Below are 1232 nucleotides of genomic sequence, written 5' to 3' on the forward strand. Positions count from 1 at the left end.
CATGTCCATCGAGTCAGTGATGTCATCCAACTGTCTCATCCTCTATTATCCCCTTTTCTTCCTGCATTCAGTCTTTCCCAGTATCAAGGTCTTTTCCAGTGAGTCAGTTCTTCACATCAGGTGGCCCAAGTATTGGAGCTTCAGCTTCAGCTTCAGCAACAGTCCATCCTGGAGGGACACAGGCTACATCTTATTTGTCCACGCGTTGCCTAGCACAGTGCCAATTTCATGGTTGGTGTACAACAAGCGTTGGAATAAATATTGAAAAATTATATTACTTCTATTCTAGGAAATATTCAGTGGACCCGCATGGCTTAAAAAATCGAGTCTACTTTCCTTGGTGTGACACTAGCAGCCAATAGATAGACTCAGGCATCTGAGTGCCACTCAATGATCAGAACGGGGGTGTGATGGCAGTGAGAGGAGCTAAGTGCTGGGTTGCCAGAAGATTTAAATACAAATATCCCAGGAAAAAGTGATGAAAATTTACATAAATGTGTACCGATATGTATATGTGTGTCTATATATACACGTGTGTGTGTATATATACATATATACACATATACATATATAAATGAGAAATGGAGAGTTCAGTGATAATAATTTACTCTCTACATTGTATTTTGCACTAAATAAGGTGCCCCTTTTCATTTTTAATTTAAAAAACCTTACTATTCACCTCTAAATAAGTCTAAGTGAAAGTGAAAGTGAAATTGCTCAGTAGTGTCCGACTCTTTGTGACCCCATGGACTGTAGTCTACCAGGCTCCTCCTTCCATGGGATTCTCCAGGCAAGAGTACTGGAGTGGGTTGCCATTTCCTTCTCCAGGGGATCTTCCCGACCCAGGGATCGAACCTGGGTCTCCTGCATTCCAGGCAGATGCTTTAACCTCTGAGCCAGCAGGGAAGCCCAAATAAGTCTAAGATAAAGTTAAAAAACTAAATACCTCTTACGGGTTTAAAACTCAATCTGTTACATTCACAGATTGTTTTCATGGCACTAAAAGCTATTGTACACATATTAAGGGCTTCTGAAGTGAATTTACCGCCTGTATTAAAATGTACATTGCTTTATTAGTAGAAACACTTTTTTTTTTTTTGTTTCAAGCTTTTATGATTTTTTATAAAGCTGCCAGAATCCCTGTGTAAAAAATACAGTGAAAAGGTAGAATCCTGTATTAGTAAGAGGGTGGTATTCGGTGACTCTGCGGCTTCCAGGGCCCTGAAGGGGCC

At 40.3% G+C, this 1232-nt stretch overlaps 1 non-coding gene across 1 annotated transcript; it reads right to left on the minus strand.

Annotated features, from left to right (window-relative positions):
• Positions 1-834: 834 nt before the first annotated feature.
• Positions 835-906, minus strand: TRNAS-GGA (transfer RNA serine (anticodon GGA)). Its single transcript has one exon. It is a non-coding gene; the product is annotated as a tRNA-Ser (tRNA).
• Between the last annotated feature and the right edge of the window lie 326 nt (positions 907-1232).

The sequence above is a fragment of the Capricornis sumatraensis genome, chromosome 1 (assembly GCF_032405125.1).
Source record: "Capricornis sumatraensis isolate serow.1 chromosome 1, serow.2, whole genome shotgun sequence".
Classification (NCBI taxonomy): domain Eukaryota; kingdom Metazoa; phylum Chordata; class Mammalia; order Artiodactyla; family Bovidae; genus Capricornis; species Capricornis sumatraensis.